Consider the following 21,369-nt stretch of genomic DNA (forward strand, 5'->3'; position numbering starts at 1 on the left):
TCCATTCATCCAGCCCATACTTCTTTAACTTGCTGGCAAGAATACTGTGGGAGACCGTGGCAAAAGCTTTGCTAAAGTCAAGGAACAACACGTCCACTGCTTTCCCCTCATCCACAGAGCCAGTTATCTCATCATAGAAGGCAATTAGATTAGTCAGGCATGACTTGCCCTTGGTGAATCCATGCTGACTGTTCCTGATCACTTTCCTCTCCTCTAAGTGCTTCAGAATTGATTCCTTGAGCACCTGCTCCATGGTTTTTCCGGGGACTGAGGTGAGGCTGACTGGCCTATAGTTCCCCAGATCCTCCTTCTTCCCTTTTTTAAAGATGGGCACTACATTAGCCTTTTTCCAGGCACAGAGAGAGAAATGGGCTTGCCCAAGGTCACCCAAGCAGCCAGTGATAGAGCTGTGAATAGAAGCCAAGTCTCCTGAGTCCCACGATAGTGTGCTATCTACTCAATCACACTGCCTAAGCAGTTTTTCACCACTCACTGTATCTCTTAAGGAATGGATGCACTTTCCACACAAACCTGTTCTATTCTGTTGAACACACAGATGCCTCTTTTCAAATTCACAGTAATTTGCTGCCTGCCAGTTGACTGATGGAGACCAATCAGTTCCCAGTGCTAATTTTTTTTGACACATCTGTAGTTACAATCCAAATATTTAACATTCATGACTGAATCAGAGCACAGGGCCTCAAGAAATGAGCAGAGACGATAGCTGGATTTCTCTTGGTTAATGAGTTTCCTATGTTTTTTTATTCAAAGTCAATTTTCTTCTTGATCATCTCTAAACAGCCTCTGTGGCCTTTAGGGCTTTTTCTTAAGTTTGCTATTATCTTCTGTAAATGACTAACTCCTTTGAGTCCTGATGCTTAACCAGAAGGGGTTGTGAGTCATCTTAACAAAACAGCTGTTTAGAAATAATTGATTCTTTCAGGCTTCTGGGATCTATTCCCAGTTCTGGCAGTGGCACACTGTGTGACCTTGTGGAAGTCACATCAGTCGCTGTGCCTCAGTTTACCCCCTCTGTGTTCATAGATTTTTAAAGCAAGAAATAATCCTAATATTGCCATAGCTAGCAGAGGTTTCTCTTTAGTTTAATAGGAGTGTGACGGGTTGGACCCCTTGGGAAGTCACCTGATGTGCTGAGGTACCACTGAGTCTACTTATTCTGCCAGCATGGGCCCCCTTTAACCTGCCTTGTTGAACCAGGCTCTTAAAACCTCCTCTAACACACACACAGGCCGGGGCACACCACACTGCAGATCAGCTCTGGGAAGACTCATTTTAAGGCACTTGCTCCAGCACTCAAATGTCCACCACCCTTGGACTACAGACCCAAAGATATATTATAGATGGATTACAGACCCAAAGATGGCATGTCAAGGAATTGCTTTGTTGCAACAGTTGGGAAATTTCACTTTGACTGACATCTATCAAACTATTCTGGTATTATTTATTTTTCCTATTACTGTAGTTTCTAAATTCCCAGAAAGGGGTTAGTGCCCCCATTGTGTTAAAGGTGTTAAACAACCACCACTAAGACTCCTGGCCCCAAAGAACTCACAATCACCTTCTGAGTTTGTACAGCACCTAGCACAGTGGGGTGCTGCTCCATGACTAGGGCTCCTCTACTCTCTGATTATACAGACAAATACTAGTTTAAGAATTCACCATGACAGCGTGAATGGCAAACAGAACCTTTACATTAGGAGATGAAGCCCATTGTTCCCATTCCTGTTGGCCTTATCTATAGGCACACTAGCAGTTGCAATCCTTGCAGCAAAAGAGGTGCATGGCATTGTGAGAAATACGAAGGAATACCAGATCCCAGTTTTTGCAGATGATAATCTGGTATGTCTGAGTAAAAGTGACAGCACTAGATGGTATTAGAGGAATACGGCGTTTCTAGGTAAACATGTCCAAAACTGAAGAAACGCTTTTGGCAGAAAATTAGGAAAGCAGAGTCAAATTAACTGGTTTCTAAAGGCTTTAAATATCTGGGAGGGACAGATTTCACTTGCTTTACACTGACAACGTTTAATCCACTCCCCCTAACCTCAATGCTAGACCCTTAAAGAGACCATGACCTCTCTCTGTCTCTTCCTGATCCCATTAGTTTAGTGAAGATGCATATCCTACCTACACTACTTCCTTCAAGTGTTACTAGAAATTCTTCCAAGCTGTAATAGGAAAGAATTGGGCCATACCTGTACTTCATTTACTCGCTTCTGATAAGCAAAACAAAAAATATATACCAAGCAAACCTAGTATAATCTAATATGATTCCAAAGGAATAATAGTCATGGGAGATTCAAGCTTTCTTAACTGGAAATGCTCCGGTTCACCCATAAGTTATTGAGCTTAGTGTGGCAATTACTAGGTGAAATTCTCTGACCTGTGTCATCCAGAGGGCATGCAATTTTATATGACATTTTACAAGTGAGCAGCTGCACAAGAAGCATTGGGAACTGGCCACACTTCAGAAAAGCACACCGTACCACCCTATGCTGGTCAAACACAGAAGCTTCCTATTCTACCTTCTCAAGTTTTCCAACCTAATTTACAGCAAAGGTCTTGCATCACGCCATCCTGCTAACAATCACAGCTCAGAGTGAAGCTGATACAGAGCCAGTCAGATGACTTCAAAGCCTAATTCGTTCTTTAAATTGTTTCCACAGGGAGGGTGGGGTGGGGTGGGGTGAGGCAGTTGCAAAGTGACTCAACTCGTCATTTTTGAAGAGTCCATAACTGTCCAAATGCAAAAAAGGTCAACATTTCACTCAGTGATGGTCTTAAAACATGTGCTACTTAGTACATGTGGAGCAGAAAGAAGCATCCTCATACTTGAGAAATATTCTTAATAGAAGTTGATTTGCCATCGCCTTACCAATCAGAGAGAGAAAGTATTCTGTCCACACACGACCAGTATTTACCAGCACGAAAAGGAAGAGCTGCAACTGCCAGTAATACTGGGCTACTCTAGGGTTAAAGTCATTTGGCTCCACCCTGTTTAATGATCAGCCCCAGCAAGGCATGGGGGGGGGGGGGGGGGGGGGGGGGGGGGGGGTGGAAATCCTATCCAGGGTAACCTTCCACTAAAACGAATTAGTAGAGATCGGGAAAGGGAGTGTTTTGATGAATAGTGATGTGCTATAAAAATACGTTGAGCTTTTTTTTTTTTTTTTTGGTCTGAGGATTAAACGGCATAGCTTACGCCCATTTAAACAGAGCATACTGTGTTTTCACATTCTGGCCTAAATGGTACTAGTAAAGGTAAGTGAAAAAACATCCGTTGTTCTTTTTTTTTTTTAATTTCTATTGAAATCTTTATGAAAAGCTTTGTTAAAATGTTGGTGAATTAGACGTTGCAAGGGGTATCGTAGCTGTTCAAAACATGGAGGCAAGGGGAAGGAAAGTAGTGAACATTTTGAGCAGCTGTGAGAAATACGATCAAATACACATACAGTGAAATTCATCAGCAGGGGACAAGAGGTAGGCTGTATGGTCTAGTGGCTACTCCATTAGCCTGGGCTTCTGTAGGCCCACGTTCTGTTCCCTGCTCTGCTGCTGACCTGTTATGTGACTTCAGGTGAGTCACTTCAGCTCTTTGTCTTCCTTTCTTGCCCTCCCACTTCTTGTCTGTTTTGTCTAGTTATACATTCCTTTGGGCAAGGACTGTCTCTCACTAAGGGTATGTCTAGCACACTAAGCCCAGGCTCCGACTTAGGTATGAGCGTCTTTCTGTCCACACACAAAGGGCATGTCTACACTTACCTCCAGAGCGATTGATCCAGCACAGGTCGATTTATCGCGTCTAGTGAAGATGCGATAAATCGAGCGCTCTCCTGTCGACTCCAGTTCTCTACCGGAGTGAGAGGCACAGGTGGAGTCGATCGGGGAACGTCAGCAGTTGACTTACCGCAGTGAAGACACCGCAGTAAGTAGCTCTAAGTACGTCGACTTCAGCAACTCTATTTTTGTAGCTGAAGTCGCGTAACTTAGACTGACTTAGCTCACCGCCCCCCCCAGTGTAGACCAGGCCAAAGTCTGACTCAGGTCAGCAAGCACTCAAGACTCAGGTCATGCTGTGATTTGGGTCCTAGCCCTGTCATTTTGCTGTGTGGACGCAGCTCAAGCCACAGATCCCAAGGTCTGCATAGTGCAGAATGGACATATTAGTGTGGCTGTGAGATCCAGATCCAGCAATTCTAAACCCAAGTTTACCGTGCAGGGAGGACACTCAAGCACAGGCTTGGAAACACTGGGTCCACAACCCCAGATCCCACAGACCCGGGCTGAATGTGCCAGGTAGCCATGCCCTAGGTGTGCCTAACACAACAGGGCCCTGATGATGGAGCCGATAGGTGCTGCTGTAATACAAGTAAGAGCCTCTTTGCCATTTAAGGCTTATGCTAGCCCAACCTTGGTAGGATGTGGGCTGAGCAGCCAAACATAGAGGCCACGGCATCCCCCGTCTGCTGCAAGGCGAGGGCTGTGTGCTGGTTTGGATTAAACTGATGTACCGAAGGCAGACCAGGGGCACGGCCCTAGCTGTCCACTTACATAGATGCCAGTGTTGTGATCTGGGGCAAGGCTCCGGTTGCTCTTCCAGCCCCGAGGCTGGACTAATGTCTGCAGAGAGATTGCCTCACAATCTGCTGACTATCTGCACAAAGCCCGTTTGCCCGCTCTTGGTTCTCAGTGAGGGTGAATTTAACCCCCCTGGAGTGATGATCAGAGAAGTAGGATGTGATCTGCTTTTATAAAGAAACAGCAACCGTTTATGGCAGAAAATTCACAAAAACTTGTTTTTCAGGGGGTTACTCTGCACCCGGGCCACAGCTTGCTGTTCTGCACCAGGGGGGTCATGAGTAGGGATCAGGGGAGGTAAATACTACGTCCATCCCATATTGCTGGCTGGGAAGAGAGTCCCACAATGCAAAACCGTTGAGAACTACTACACCATCCCGTCTGCTGCCACTTATAAGCCATGTAGCTGCCTTTGACTCCATTTCTTTCCACTCCAAATAACTCGCTGGCAGGCCCAGCTGACTGGGGCTTTGCCACAAGCTATATTGAAGCTCACGTGATATTTTTCTTAAGGACTTGAGTACGAATGTTTGACACGTGTCTGGTTTTCTAACCACAAGAGACAACATCTTCTTCCTCTGCTTACCAGAGGGGGAGGGGGCTTCAGCCTCTCCCCCTACCTCTCCAAAATTTACACACAAAGCCATGAGTAAATAAACTAGAGCAAAGGTCTCCCTCCAATCCAGGTTGTGATCTTGCAGCCAGTCAGGCTTTGCCGTAGGGCCCTGATCCTGCAAAGAGGGAGGGTTAGGGTGCAGAGCCCCCCCCCCCCCCCCCCCGGAGTCTCCAGTTGGGTATCTTGCGCTCACAGAGACACCTGCATGTTGTTCCTTGAAGCATCGGGACCTAAATGAGCTCTGCACAGCGGCTCCAGTGGCCTCCTTTTGGGGCCTTCCCCATCGTTCAGGGTAGAAGGGGGCCAGGAGGAGCAAAGGGGCCCACCTTCTGCCTCAAGGGCAAGCGGAACATCAAACGCAGTTTAAAAGGAAATCAAAAAAATGTACGGATACAGTCTTTTTTTTTTTTCACTCGACACAGGAAACAGGCATCAAAGCACCCACAGTAACTGCAGGGTGTAAACCTTGCAGCTCTTGTATCAGCTGCCCTTTGTGCTTCATGATCTGTGTTGTTCCTAGAAGGAAAAGACAATACGATTGCCCTTATTTTTTCAGATGGATAAAAATGCTCAACAAGAGCCCCTGTCCTTGTGCTCTAGGAGCCCTGGACGTGACTGAAGAATTCATCCCCAGGGCAGCAGTTTAAGGTGACCCAGAGTACATCCCTCTACCAAATCCCTCTCCGTACCCCTGCAATTTAATGGAACTCCCCAGTTTTCAAACGCCAGGCTCATCGTTTTTCTAGGCAATGTGCCCTTGGTTATTAGTGTCAGGCCGAAAGGGAGATGGGGACATATTCGTCCCACTCCCTGGCACTACGGGCAGTGCCACCAAATCTTCCCTTGCCCCTACAAGGAAATTCATTCACTTCCCCGGCCACTGATCCATTGTCACTGCCACAGCTGACACCCTGAGGACAAATGCTTTCCCATTGTGCAGTGTACAAGGCCACACCAATTGGCAAGTACCTGAAGGACGATGTCCCCAGATTCCCCCTGCTCTCCCCACTCTGAAGTAGTTTGATCTCCCCCAACAAGATTGATCATAATCAAAATATTTGATGTTTAGAAAGTTTCCAAGTTTTACCTCAGACATTGTTTTTGCCAAGGAAGATTACCCAGAATGCCCTGGGATCTTCTACCTAAGAGCCGGATTCTGCTCTCGCTCTGGTTTCACACTGGTGTCACTCCATGGGTGGCACTGATTGTCTCTCACGTACGTGAGATCAAAATTGGGCCCTCAGTACCAGGCTCTCTTCTGAAGGGCACCTTTGTTCTGAGCCCAGATCGGCACCTCTTTCTAGCTCGGTCTACAGAGTTCTGTCTCTGCCTTCTTCTTCTCCCCCATTCTGTTTGCCTCACCATCTGTGTTATCAGCTCCACATCTGGCTATCAAGCCCGTGCTGACTCATTGCTAGATTCTGGTGAGCTCTGGTGCAGGTGCACAGGACAGGGGGAGGGCGTCCGGAGACTTCGCTTGAGTGGCCTGAACAAGGGCCAAGTGGATTTGCAGTCATTGCACTTGAAGGAGTGCAAGGGCTGTCCCATTGCTATTTCCTGGGGGGTGCACGATTCTGCAGACAAGAGGCAGAGGTGGGCCCCCTGTGTCAGCCCCAACCTGCTGAACTGGCTGGCTCCCGGGGCCCAGCAAGCTGCACTCCGTAAAGGGGTGTAGCAGTGGGCAGGTAGAGTCACACCGCCCTCACGCTGGGCTTTATCTACAAGGCACAATCAAGCTCTCTGCTCCAGGCTTCCAGCTTTCTAGATCTTTTTCCCATCTGCAGCCACCTTTGGGCTCTCTCTTTTAAAATCCTTTGAAGATCATTTAGTAGGAAGGATGGTCCAGTGGGTAGGGCACAGGCCTGTGACTTGGGAGACCTGCGTGGGTTTTTTTCTGGCTTTGCCACTGACCTACTGTGGGACCTAGGATAAGTCACTTAACCTACCCTACACCTTAGTGCCCCCTCTGTAAAATGGGCATAATACGTCTCTATTTCACAGGGATATTAAAGAGGATAAGTCCACTAATGACTGTGAAGCACTTCAGACACTCTAGTGATGAGAGCCATATCGATATATAGATAGACTCACATGGGATCTCACACCAAAGTTCAGACCAGCTCCTTCCCTTGCCTCTAAAAAAAACCACAGTCATTATTCTAGCCTTTTCAACAGTGACTCCAACACGTCACCCTCAGTAGCATGGGGTGGGGGGGGGAAGAAATCGAGGCCTGCCGACACCTTTGTAACTCACTGCAAATGGCTTCACATCCTGCTTAGATAGTTGGATGAAAGACTGTGCCTGGACAGATCAAAGCCACGCTCACGATCTTTGCATTCTCTCTGCTGTACCTGAACACAAAGCATGGCTTCTCCCTGACCAGTTTGACCTGATATAGTACAGAATCATACTCCCTTCTACAGTATAATGTCATTATGGGCTATGTGATTCCTCGCCGCTGTAGAGAATTAAGGTGACAGCCAATAACAGTTCGGTAAAGGCAAAATGATGACTTTGCAAATCAGGCATTTAGGCTTTAGACCAAAGTGTCCGTGGGAATGGGGGAGAGATCTGGGACAGGATGTTTCAAGGAGGTGGTAGTGGGATTAAAACCCTTTTGCCTCCAGGTTATTGGCTCAATGCTGGCAAAATAATGACCCACTGGCATCTGCAGACTGTTTGGTATCTTCTGTGAAATGATCTGCATGATCAGACTGCATGATCAGTTTCTACAGTAGGCGTGTCCACAGCAAAAATTCACCACCAGGATTTACACTAAGTGCCAATGTCAGCAGAGAGGCCCAGGACTGAATGGGCCATGGATACTGGATTCCTCTCTGTGCAGGTGGAGTTTGAAAGACAGTATATAAGGAAAGCTCACAAGGCCAATGGATCTTCTGTGAAAAAAAAGGACTTACGCTCTAAGTTTGTCAGCCTGGCACCTTACAATCACTCAATTCTCTACAGATAATAATGCTTCACTTTCAAATAGCATTTTTCATCAGTAGATCTCAAAGCATTTTACAAAGGAGGTCAGCCCCCTTTTAAAATTGGGAAACTGAGGCACAGAGAGGGAAAATGACTTGCCTAAGGTCATCCAGCAGGCAAGTGGCTAAACTGGGACTAGAACCTATAGCTCTTGAGTTACAGGCCACTGCTCCAACCCTGCCTCCTTAAAAAGGATGTCACTCTAGCATTAAGGTCTTGTCTACATGTGAAAGTCTGGAATAGCTATGGAGGTCAATTTCCCCATGCAGACAAGCCCTAAGGCCAAGAATTTCAAAGTTACTAGTGATTCTGGGGCCTTATTTTTGGGTGCCAAAACAGAGACACCTTGAAGGAGCTTGATTTTCAGAGTGTGAGGGCTCGGCCTTTTGTACAAATCTTGTCCCCTTTAAGGTGTCTCCAGGTGGGCAGTGACCAAATGGAGGCAAACTCCAAATTGCAAGTTACTTTTGGCAATCTGGGCCTAAGAGTAGGGTGACCAGATAGGAAGTATAAAAAATCGGGACGAGGGTGGAGGGTAATAAGTGCCTATATAAGAAAAAGCCCCCAAAATCAGGAGTGTCCCTATAAAATTGGGACATCTGGTCACCCTACCTAAGAGTATTACTCAGGTTTCTTTCCACTGCTGTTTCTTTCCAGTTTTTGAACTTTGTGATTCTCAGAAGAATAATGACAATGTGTGCAGACATATTCAACCTTGGCTGCTTTGAGATCAGCTGAATATTGCCTTAAGATTTCAATGTCTCATTTATGCAGATAACTTCAATATGACCTCAGGGATGGCAAGAATGTCTATTTCATTTTGCTGTTTCCTCTCCGTTGCCCACCTTTATGAAACAGGTAATAGCTCACCTTAAGTGATCACTCTCCTTACAATGTGTATGGTAACACCCATTGTTTCATGTTCTCTGTGTATATAAATCTGCCCACTGTATTTTCCACTAAATGCACCCAATGAAGTGAGCTGTAGCTCACAAAAGCTTATGCTCAAATACATTTGTTAGTCTCTAAGGTGCCACAAGTCCTCCTTTTCTTTTTGCGAATACAGACTAACACGGCTGCTACTCTGAAACCAGACACACCCCTGTGCTATTTAGATCAAAAGAAGAGCCTTTCTTATACCACCAGGGGAAGAACTTTAGTGGCCAGTATCGAAACACAGTTTATATAGTTCAGCACTGGCCTAACTCTGCTCCTCTTGAAGTCAAGCCTTTTGAAAATCGCATCTTAAAAGTTCTTCCCATTGTAAAATTAACACTCCAGCTCTTTCAAATGCCAGCTTTTATTTAACACTTTATTGTCTTGTATGTCTGAATTTTTAGATGGCTTTTAACACTCTGGATTTTCTCCACCGTGGTCACCTACTTACTCATACGCATAATTTCCATTGACATTAATGTAGGCTGAAACACCACACTACCCATTGAGGTGTATTGTGTATTTAATTTATGTTCATTGTTCTTTATTTATAAAATGACCAGCCACTGCTCTGGCTACTGTACAAAAATAAAAAACACTAGGCCAGATTCTCAGCTGGTCCAAATTGGAGTCACTCTAACTTCAATGGAGCAACGCTGATTTACAGCAGCTGAGATTCGGACCTCAAACCTGTACATTTCAATAGGCCGAGAGATCATAGATGTATATCCCTGCACTCTGCTCAGACCCCACACAACAAACAACTTGCACAGCTTTATATAATTACAGGAAAAAAGGTACCCTTCTGGGAGGAAGTAGTATAGTTTAGTGGCTCAGCTACTAGCCTAAGGTTCTGGAGACGTAGATTCCATGCCTGGCCTGCTGCCAATGAACTTCTTAGTTATGTGCCACAGTTTCCCCATCTGTGAAATAGGTATGATACTACTGACCTCCTTTGTGATGCACTTTGAGGTCTACTGACAAAAAATGCTGAATAAGAACAAGGTATTCTCATTTGTGAGATCGAAACTCTCAACCGCAGGCGCTGGCTACATTTCTGAAATTTCAATGCTTTTGCAAAACTATTGCACACTGTTTGTGAAAACCTTTTACTATTTTAATATCACTTTATAGAAGGGATGGTTGAAATTTTTCAAAAATTCCATGATGTTGATAAGAAGTTTTGAAAAGTTTTTGTGAAAAATGGGCAACATTTTTTGACCAGCTCTATCAACCACATTTCCAACCACTACAACCTGCCCCTAGACATCCCCTTCCCACTCTAGCGAAAGCCTAGAATAACAGGCAGGACCTGCAGTAGATCTTTTAGATCCTAAAATACAGGCTCTTGAGAACTAAGGGGGAAGCAAATTTCAAAGCCAGGGACCTTCACTTGAGCAATTCAGCGGACCTCTGATGCTAGTGTCATCATCATACATATGGAGAGAGAGGCTAGCTCTGGGTAGATCGGATTCAAATTGCTTGAGGTCTGATCCAAAACCTATTGAAGTCAACAGGAATTTTCAGATTTAAAAACCAAAACCAACACCCTAACTGTGGAAAATGATTGCTGAGCTTGTGCAATTTCCTTTAAATCACCAACATGTATTATATTTCAAATATAGTGAAAATGGCTTATACGTATAAAATAATTAAAACGAATACCCTGAGTATTAATTGCAACCCAATGTACTGTAATGAACACACTGTTCTTTTTCTATCCAATATGTCTTGTGTACAAGAATAGCAGTGTTATCTAGTGACAAGAGCAGAAGATCCAAGAAAACATGCCTTATAGAGAGACTCAAAGTGCATGGTCTATTTGGCTTAACAAAGAGATGGTTAAGGGGTGGCTTGATCACAGTCTATAAGCATCTACATGGGGAGCAAATATTTAACAATGGGCTCTTCAATCTAGCAGGAAGGTAGAACATGGTACAATGGCTGGAAGTTGGAACTAGACAAACTCAGACTGGCAATAAGGTGTAACATTTTTTCACAGTGAGGGAAAATAACTATTGGAACAATTTACCAAGCACTGTGGTGGATTCTCCATCACTGACCATTTTTAAATCAATGCTGGATTTTTTTTAAAAAAAAGATCTGCTGGAGGAATTATTTTGGGGGAGTTCTCTGGCCTGTGTTATACAGGAGGTCAGACTAGATGCTCACAATGGTTCCTTCTGGCATTAGAATCTAAGAAGAATAGGAGACAGCTAGTCCTAGTTCTGCTGCTGAATGATATGTGACCTTGGCAAAGCCATGCTGGTTGCTCTGTGCTTAGCAAAGCTATAATAAAACCAAGGGTGTTGTGCCATTTATTACTACAGTAATTCCAACATGCCTCAACTGAGACTGAGGCCCATTTGTTCCAGGCACTGGGAAAACACATAGGAAGAGGCACTTACAATCTAGTGTGAGGAGAAGCAGAAGCGCAGAGAAATAAGGCAACTTGAGAAATAAGATCATGCAACAGGTCAAGGGAATAGAAGCCCACTCCCAACCCAGAACCCTATCCACTAGATCAGTCTGCGTCTGAATTCCACCCTCACCCTTCAGCATGCTCACATGAGTAAAGCTCTGTTGATGCTTCAGTGTTGTAGGATTGGGGGCTTTCTTCACAGAATCATCTTTCCCTCTTTATTAAAGTTGATGGCACTTTCTATCCAGGGTTGTGTGTGAGCCAATCCTGATGAACGTGCCTAAACTGCTGGGGCCATCAGTTGCTCCAGAATACACCAAGAAACAGTCTAGCACAAAACAATACTGTAGGAAAACACTACATCATTTTTATTCAGCCAAAAAATTCACATGACTAATAGGTTACCGAAATGTGCCGTTGTCTGGTAAATTCAAGGTCTGTACCACTACCAACGGTTCATATTGCCCTTCCCCACTTCCCCCAGACCCCAAAGTAGTCTTTCAAAGCTGAATATTTTTAGTCTATTTCTAATACAAAATAACTGTGAGCTTGTGATTTGGGATGAAAAACCAGGGTTTAATATGTGTCGGTGAAGCTAAGGGAGTATTTAATTTTTTAAAAAAAACAAAAAAACCACCCAGATACAGTAATAAAGATGATCTGTTTGATTTCCCTCCAGAGTGGAAAAGATGAGTCAGTCACAAACAAACATTGTGCCTCAATCGCCAGTCCCCCGATGCTGGGGGAAACCAGGAGCGACACGAGTGAGTCTAGAGAGTTACACCAAGATGACATCAGTGTGAGAAAAGGTTGCGATCAGTGGGTTTACTTCATGGCTGCATTTGTTTACTGCTTTTTGCAGTGGAAGCCTTTTCCTAGTCAACTTCATACAGAAACAATGTGTGCCTTGCTTCTCTATGGTTCGGGGCATCCTTGTTCTTTACTGCCTTGCTTCAAATGTATTCCTCAAGAAAGAACGACTCATTTGAGGATGAGCTGCTTAACTGTACATTGTGTGAGGGTGGACGTTAGGCAAAATGGCACAGTCTTTTCATTAAAGGTACAAAACGGAAGTAAATTTAAGGGTTTTAGTTGTTGCAAATGTTTGCCCGCCCAATCATTCGAACGTATTTATCTGGTCCCCGTTACCACAGTAGCTGAGTGCCTCTCATGTCTTTAACATGTTTATCCTCCCAATACTCCACTGAGATAGGACAGGTTTCAGAGTCGCAGCCATGTTAGTCTGTATCCGCAAAAAGAAAAGGAGTACTTGTGGCACCTTAGAGACTAGCAAATTTATTTGAGCATAAGCTTTCGTGAGCTACAGCTCACTTCATCAGATGCATGCAGTGGAAAATCCACATCCACTGCACACATCCAATAAAGTGAGCTGTAGCTCACAAAAGCTTATGCTCAAATAAATTTGTTAGCCTCTAAGGTGCCACAAGTACTCCTTTTCTTTTTGAGATAGGGCAGTGCTCTTATGTAGGGTGACCATATTTCTCTATACTGAATAGGGGACACCTGGTAAAATTACTCATATTCAGGCGAGTTCAATGGCAATCAATTGTGTAGACGTTCAAAGTAACATCAAGTTGATCAAGCCCCTGCTAAAAAGAAATACTGTGTAGTTGGTTTCTTTTTATTTACCTTCTTATCTTTAAGGTTCACATGGGGAGGGTTGACACACATACACTCCCGTACACCTCTCTCACCATGACCAACCAACCTGACCCTCCCTGCCCAGTGCTCTCTGCCCTCCATGCCTGGCTGGGCCCCCTGGAATAGACCCGCCTCTCCTGGTACCACGGGAGACAACACATGGGCAACACATGGGCTGGGGGCATGCAGAGTCACATGCGCACCCTCCCCAGATTTCTGCAGGGTTCACACCAGAATGTGCCCAGCAGCAGCCTTTCAGCACTGTGCAGGAGGGAAGGGAGCTGCTTCCAGCTGCAGGGGAGGAAGAGGAGGGGAAGGGATGACCTGCCCTGTGTCCTTGCAGAGCTCATCTCTTCCCCCCACACACACCGCTGTGTGGCTGGAAGCAGCTTGTCACTTCCTGCCCACACAGTGTTGAAAGGCAGCTAACACCTCCAGGATGGCCACCGACATAACCCAGCTGCCTCCTATCCCCGGCTACAGAGCAGGCAGGAAGGGGTTAAGCCCTAAGAATGCATTGTGCACCAGGGCCCAGGGAACCTGACTTCAGGGGCTTCAGGAAACCTGGCCAGAGAGGTGGCTCAGCAGAGGAGTGTGCCTAGGGGATGGAGCATCCCCATGCTCCCTGGGAGCAGGACCCGGGGCAGGGGAGAGGCATGGGTGAAGAGGGTGCTAAACCCCTGCCCTGGGGCCTGCTGTGGAGCCTGCAGGTTCAGGGCGTGAACAGGCTGGAAATTGCTTCCCCCACCCGACACTCCAGAGTTTAGCTGAGGGGCGGAGAGGCTGCCCCTTGCCAGCGCTGTGCAGGGCTTTGGCATATGCAGGGCTCGGCTCCTCCTGGCCAGCGCCCCGGGCCGGAGGCTCTTGGGGTTTCCCAGGGCACCGGCCCAGCCAGAAGCAATGGGGGAAGGAAGAAAGGAGGGAGGGAGGGAGCCTGTCTGCCAGGATGCTGGTGAGCTGAGCGCTCCAACCAGGGGCTGGTTCGCCACACAGCGCTGGGAGCGGGATGCACCCTGCTGGGGGGATATGAAGGAGCAGCGGGGCTGAGAGAGGCCAAGGGACAAAGCAGAGAGAGGACATCGAGAGGGGGAGCACGTAAAGGGCCAATGGGTGGGCAGCAGAGGTGACACGTAAGTGGCCGCTGCCTGGCACCTGCCTACATTCACCAGCCACTGCAGCACGCAGCCAGTGCCGGCCGGAAACGGGATGGTGGGGGCTGCGCTGATGAACTGGCAGGGGGAGTGGCCAGCCCCACATACTGCAACTTTGCCCTTGCACACCAACCTCATCGTCAGCCACTGGACCCCCCCCCCCCACTCACCACTGGTGGGCAAGCGGCTGGCGAGCAGGGATCCAGCTAGCAGCAGGACCCGCCAGTATTGATGGGGGGGGTGGTGGGAGGGAGACAGAAAATATAGGACAATTTGTCCGTTTTTAAAGAAAAAGTCGGTACACCTGCAGGGGGGCTTAAATACGGGACTGTCCCTTTAAAACCGGGACGTCTGGTCACCCTATGCAGGAGAGACCCCCCCACACACACAGTGTCACAATCTGGGGGCAGCAGGACCTATCTGGTGCCTGTCCACCCCCTCACCATATGGCCGTGGGGGAGAACTGCCGAGAAGAGCCAGGGAAAGACCCCAGTTGGTTGGGGCAGAACCAAGGACCTTTTCCGCTCTTGAATGTTCTAGTCAAACCTCTAGAATGTTGTGACTTTCTCTGCCCTGTGCCGATTGGCTGCTTGCTCCAACCATCTCCCTCCCTCTCTTACACAGTCACAGACTCAGACTTTAAGGCCAGAAGGGACCATCATGATCACCTGGTCTGACCTCTTGCACATGGCAGGCCACAGAACCTCAGCCACCCACTCCTGTAATAGACCCCTAGCCTCTGGCTGAGCTACTGAAGTCCTCAAATCATGATTTAATGACGTCAAGTTATAGAGAATCCCACCTTCATCTTAGCTTTACTCCACACCTGCCCCCTGACCTTCTCTTCCCCATCCTGTCCTCCTCCTCCTCCCCTACATTTCCCTTTTCTTTCCATTTAGCTGATTCCCTCCTAACTAAATCCACCTAAGAAAATAACTGTTGCATTACTATGAGGTTTGCTGCCATCACCTTGTTCACTCTACCTGTGTGTTCTACCCCTTCCCCAACCCTGTGTCTCTCTAGTCTATTTAGATTGTAAACTCCTTGGGAATGGGACTGTCTACTGCTAGCACATTCTTGGTTGGTCCTTAGGCACTACCAGCATACACATGATCAATAAGTAATGACAGTAAGGGTCTTATCCAAAGCACATGTCTATTGTCTTCCATGAGCTTTGCATCAAGCCCTACATTCTCTTTGACCCACCCAAAATAATTCCCCCTCTGTCCTGAATGTTAACACTTTTCAAATGTATGTGGACATCTTCCCCCTTTACTCGTTGTTTAGTAGGTCTGGGGTGTTCACCTCCACACTTGCCCTGAAAGGGTTAATGCAGACGGAGAAGGGGGCTAATTAACACAACAGGCCACAGCTCAGAGGAATCAGGTGGCTAATCAATCCCCTGATGGAATGAGGAAGCCCTGCTGAGGAGGAACAAGCTGGGCTGGGCTGATAAAGGCAGGAAATTGGTAACAGAAAGGAAAGTCTATAGTCACTCCCGGGGAGAAGGGAGGATTTTTCAGGCTGGAAAACCCAGAGCTGGGGGAAGGTAGGACAAGGCTCAGGGAAAGACAGTAAGGTCTAAGGGGGAACAGACCTTGACTGTTGGCAGGAGAGTCCCTGAGCCAGAACCTGGAGCAGAGGGCAGGCCCAGGTTCCCCTGCCAGCCACTGACAGGGTGGCACTATGAGGCAGTGAATAGGAAGACTGCCTGAACCTGTTTGTCGTAAGAGACTTTCCAACCCAGGACGGGGAAATCATTTGGTGACCTGGCTTGAGGGCTAAGTCACAAAGAAGTAGCAGCAGCTCGTGGAGTGAGAGAATTGGGCTTTCAACTGAATTTGTTTGTGAAAAATGTCTGCTTCCAATTGAAGTCAAAGGGGAGTTTTTCCACTGAGTCTATAGGCAGTGGGTCAGACCCTAAGGTTTGGGCTGTATAACTTTTTTCCCCCCTTAGTTAACTTTTTCTTTGCCAGTTGCAGTCCATTTCATCATTAGAGCTGGGTGAATAATTTTGTCACGGGGTCACTCACCACACTTGCACCTCCTGTTGGGCATTTTGGGAATTAGCTCAGTCCCAGCAGGTGCACCCTCAGGTGGTGGTGGCTCTCCCATCCTTGCTTGGGCCTGTAGACCCGTTACTGCTCCTTTCTCTCAGCTTCTGCTTTGTGGGACAACCCTCCAGCCGGGTCACCATCTGGTTTCTTCACTCCCCGGGGACCCTTCCAACAAGAGTCCAGCCTCTCCTGGCAGTGGCTTGGCAGATGGGCCACTCCTTCAGCGGGGAGAGCAGGTTGGGAGGGAGAGCAGGTCTACCCACTACTCGGGGCCTCAGCCCAGGGACCCTGCAAACAGCATCTTCCTGTTGCCTCTTCCTTCCAGCTCACTGTCTCTATTCCCTGGGCCACTTCCCCGCAGCCTCCGTTCCTTCCGATCCTGCCTCTGGCTCCAGCTCCTTTGCCCTCTTCCCAGGGCCTCGAGCCTGTAAATCCTGGCAACTGGGCAGGAGCTCTCCCTTCTCCCCCAGGTGCTGGTCTCTCTGTAACCCTCTAGGAAGCCAGTCTTCTCCCTAGGGCTCCCTGTAGCAGACTCCCTTGCTCTGGTCTGCAGCTTCCTTTTATATGGGCCAGCTGGGCCCTGATTGGCTGGTCCAGTTGCCGCCCTAATTGTCTGCAGCTGCAGCCCTAATTAGCTGTTTCCCCTGCAGCCATTCCTTTGGCTGCCTGCGCTCAGCCTCCCTAGGCTGGTTTTAACTCTCTGAGAGCCAGTCCTATTGGGTTCTGGGAAGTACTAAAGCACCCTCCTCCAGCCTTAGGGGAGGATCCACAAGGTCCAGGAACTCAATTAATTATGGGGGACAACCAAAAATGTAACAGGTCAAAGGGTGAAGGTCAAAGGGTCAAACAAAGGGAACCTGAAGGGGACACCGAGCAGAGAACCCCGGACAGCACCCACTGCTCCTCAAAGGTGTCAAGGGAGCCAGCGGACGCTGTCCAGAGGAACTCTGACCGGATATGTGAGCGAAGGCAGGACTGGAAATAGGCCCCACAGTCACAGGGAAACCCCCTCAGCCAACCTCCTCTCCCTAGTCTTATAGATGGCTACTTTGGCCAGTGCTAGGAGGAGGATGACAAGGAGGTCCTACAACTTTGTGGGGCCACGGATAGGGTGTGAGTATATGAAAAGGTGAGGGGAAAAGTGCAACCAGAAAAGTAAAAGGATGGTCAGGAGGAGACAGAACAGTGGCTGCAATCAGGCGCACTCCAGGTATACGTGCACCAGGGTCTCCCTCACGCCGCAAAAGGGGCAGGCGTCAGGGACAGGGGTAAACCGCACCAAGTACACACCCGGGCTCTCATGGCCAGTGCGGGACAGGCCCCCCATCACAAATCCATACCAAATAAACTACTGGCCAATTTTCTCCTCTCTTCCTGTTTGCACGTTGCTCACAGGTGGATTGTGATTTCTCAAAAATATTTGCCAGATAGTTTCTGTGAATAATTCCTCATCATCTGATTCTGGGCAAGAGGTTGCAGGCGTTCCGTAGTCCAAACTGGAATTGTTTTGACTGGATAAACAGGGCACATGGTACCTCTCTGTCCCCTGTCTGGGTGCGTGTAACTCTTAGAATTGGATTTGCAGCACAAATATTTATCATTATTCATTTGAAATTTGCTTTCCATGACTATTCTGCAATATTATCTTAAAACGTGCCCCTTTGGTGAACATTCCTGTCGGTAAACTCTTTCACTAGAATATTTAGCTGAGGCCTCATTTTTGGAAGATAGGATTAGGGAAGGAAATAAATTAATAGGTTGAAAACAGAATGTTTGTTTTAAATACGATAAGTAAATAGGTAGTTGGCTAAGAAGACAGACTGTATGAGCCAACTAAGATAAGAGGGAGAACACCCAGGGAACTATTTACTGTGTACTATCTAACAAGGGACACGAAAATGTGTAAAGATGAGGTAAAGAGGAAGTCCAATCATGGACAGTGCGTGGACAACACATGCTGCACAGAGATTGGTTCCTGCATAGTAACCAAGCCAAGCCAAAAAGATGTGATGCCATGTATAGTAAATTCAATGAGATGTGTCATATATATAAAGGGAGAGGGTTTCTTTGTAACTTTGGAGCTGTGATATGCCCTACATCCATCCCTCCTGTGTTTGAGTCTGATCAACACAGCATGGCATTGCTGTATGCCAAATAAAGATACCTGAGTGATTAAGGCTGGAGTTGAACTGAGTTCTTGGGAAACCGAAAGGAAAAAGGTCTCAGAGGGAATCCCAACAGAATATTCATGGACCATAACACAGCAGAGATGAATTTGCTTTACGATTTGAAGGAATGCTTGCATAGCATCTGCCTATCTCTGAATCAATACAGTGATAAGTCCTGTGTGGGTGTAACCCATGCTGGGAAAACATGGGTCTTTGTCCTCCTCTAGTCGTCAGAAGGTGTATGAGTCTGCTAATACTCTCCTCTTTGAGGCTTAGTCTTTTAGCTCAAGTGGTAAATGCTTGTGCTGAAGTTGCTGAGTTCAGACACCAATGGGCTAAATTACAATCATTCCCTTCAGCTGCTGACTTGACGCCGGGCAATTATAGATAGTTTGTGACTAACATTCTCTGTGTAGTTTGGTATTGTAGATCAAGGGAACTTAGTTTAATACACTGTCATGGAGATGACTGTGGGACTGTGTTTCTATTACAAAGTCAATTATTAAGTTCTCTTCTTTGGGTGATGATGATGGATGCGCTCTCTGGGGGTCATTCTTCAAAGTCTAAGATGAGACAGAGGGATGAGGAAAAAAAGTTAAAAAAAGAAAAGATCACCTCCGTGTGGAGAGTTGATATCTGCTTTTAAAAAAATCAGCACCAACCTCCAACTGGGAATCTATCAGGCAGATTTAGCTTTGACTTATCCCCTTGTCTATCTGCAGTTACTGCCATGGTTTCAACTGAGTTACCCCAGTGTAAGTGAGAGCAGACTCAGGCCCCAAGTACTCGTATACCAGATATTCATTCGTTTGCTTTATTTTGATAGAGATAGATCATGCTACTAGTATGGAGCTATATTAAGGGAAAGTGCATGGTCACACTGCCCCAGCTCTGCTGCTGGGGAGCACTGTAGGTGACACCCTTCACCACCATAACCCCTGCAAGGTGACCACTGGCTTACACACTGGGTGTAGGCATGGAGTCATGGCTCCATCTACTTCCCACCATCCCTGCCCTCTTTCTGGCAAGTTGCTCCTAGGTGCAGTAGCTCAGTGCTAGCCCCTACTCATCCCAACAGTCAGGGGCTGCGATCCTGTCCACCTTAATTTAGACTGTAATCTCTTTAGGGCAGAGGCTGTCTTTTATTTTACGTTCACATGTTCATATATTTTAAGACCAGAAGGGACCAGTAGAATCCTCTAGCCTGACCTCCTCTAGAGCACAGGCTGAAGAATCTCATCCAATAATTTCCGCATCACATCCATAACTTTCCGTTTCAGCTAGAGCATCTCTTGTAGAAAGCTGTCCAGTCTTGATTTAAAGACCGCAAGTGACCAAGCCTCTGCCACGGTTCCCTAGGGAAGTTGTCAATGGCTGTCTTTTTCTGGTGATTAAAGAGCTGTCTGCTACCAGAACTCTCTTCCCCACGTAGGTACCTGTAGTCCAGGATCAAGCCACCTGCTAACCTTCTCTTGGATAAACTAAACAGATTAAGCTTTTTTAATCTCTCATTATAAGGCATGTTTTCCAGACCTCAAATCAGACTTTTCTGAACCCTTTAGAGTTTGTCAACCTCTTGACATCCAAAGTGGACATAATAGTCACTAATGCAGCATGCTGAGCTAACACCGCAGCCCTGATATTTCCCCACTTATACATCCAAGGGTCACTTTCACCCTCTTCTCTTAGCCACAGCACCCCATTGGGAGCTCATGTTTAATTAGTTATCTGCCATGATCACGAGTACTTTTCACAGTCACTGCTTGCCAGGATACATTCCCCCATGTTAGGATATAGATATTTAGGCCTGTCTGTAAAGGCCTATACTCTAATTTAGGTGTATTCTTATCACTTAGCTAGTTATAGAGGTATAAAAGAAAGAATCAAAATCACTGTCTGCTGGTGTAAGGGCCTTCTCTTACTGTGACAGTCTGAAGCCCTGTTCTTAGCCTAAAATCTCTGGCTAAGCAGTAGAGGCAGCCATAAGCTGGGAAGCGAATGGTCACATCCTCACATTCCAAACTAGTCACATTGAAATAAGGTGCTATTGGACTGTTAGGAATACAATCCTGTCCTGATAATGCCTATCACCTCCAGAGAAAGGGAAGTGCCTAGAAGATGTAAAAGGAAACTTAGTTTGATAGCATCCTGTCTGGCAAGAACTCACTTATCAATAGCTGGGATGTGAAATCCTCATTTCTTTGTTGTTCTATCACTGTAGTCCCCATTTCCCTATTGTTTGTCTGTATAATCTCCGTCTGGTTCTGTGATTGTCTCTGTCTGCTGCGTAATTAATTTTGCTGGGTGTAAACTAATAAAGGTGGTGAGATATAATTGGTTACATAATCATGTTACAATATGTTAGGATTGGTTAGTTAAATTTCAGTAAAATGATTGGTTAAGGTATAGCTAAGCAGAACTCAAGTTTTACTATATAGTCTGCAGTCAATCAGGAAGTAAGGGGGGATGGGAACAGGGAATGGGGGTGGGGAAATTGGAATTATGTGTTGCTAAGGGGGGGAACGGGAACAGGGACACAGGTAAGGCTCTGTGGTGTCAGAGCTGGGAAAGGGGACACTAAGGAAGGAAACTGGAATCATGCTTGCTGGAAGTTCACCCCAATAACCATCGAATTGTTTGCACCTTTGGACTTCGGGTATTGTTGCTCTCTGTTCATGCGAGAAGGACCAGGGAAGTAAGCGGGTGAAGGAATAAGCCCCTAATACCCCATCTTATAAATGTAACCTGCTTCTTTCTTTCTAGATGTAC

The 21,369-nt window shown here is 46.7% G+C and overlaps 1 long non-coding RNA gene across 2 annotated transcripts in view; it reads left to right on the plus strand.

Annotated features, from left to right (window-relative positions):
• The first annotated feature begins 3,198 nt into the window (after positions 1-3,198).
• Positions 3,199-21,369, plus strand: part of LOC140905449 (uncharacterized) — a 33,348-nt gene continuing 15,177 nt past the window's right edge. For both annotated transcript variants that reach the window (XR_012156855.1, XR_012156854.1), the window contains exons 1-2: positions 3,199-3,282; positions 8,979-9,062. This is a non-coding gene — a long non-coding RNA (uncharacterized lncRNA). The remainder of the gene's footprint in view (positions 3,283-8,978; positions 9,063-21,369) is intronic.

This window comes from Lepidochelys kempii, chromosome 1 (assembly GCF_965140265.1).
Source record: "Lepidochelys kempii isolate rLepKem1 chromosome 1, rLepKem1.hap2, whole genome shotgun sequence".
NCBI lineage: Eukaryota > Metazoa > Chordata > Testudines > Cheloniidae > Lepidochelys > Lepidochelys kempii.